This window comes from Eimeria acervulina, genomic scaffold, assembly GCF_000499425.1.
Source record: "Eimeria acervulina Houghton genomic scaffold, Eah_scaff1663, whole genome shotgun sequence".
Taxonomy (NCBI): Eukaryota; Apicomplexa; class Conoidasida; order Eucoccidiorida; family Eimeriidae; genus Eimeria; species Eimeria acervulina.
Genome location: NW_013550157.1, coordinates 91 through 459, shown reverse-complemented (window position 1 = coordinate 459; position 369 = coordinate 91).

Here is a 369-nt window from a genome sequence, read left to right as displayed (position 1 = left end):
CAGCAGCAGCAACAGCAGCAGCACCAGTAACAGCAGCAGCAACAGCAGCAGCAGCAGGAATAGTAGCTAACCGAGGTCTGGTTTGATTGCTGCTAATGTTTCTGCTGCAGCATAATCTGCTGCTTGAAGCCTCTCATATGCATAGCAGAGCATAGCAGCAGGCTTGCAAGATCCGACAGCAAATACTGCTTCTGTTGCTGCTGCTGCACGCAGCAGCAACTCGCTGCTGCTGCTTGTTATTAAACGCACGCCTTCAATCTCAGACAGCAGCAGCAAACCCTCGCAGCCATCGCTGCATGCAGCAGCAACTTCTACTGCTGCCCACTCGCTCTCAGGCCCTCCTAGCAGCACCAAATGCTGCAGCAGCAG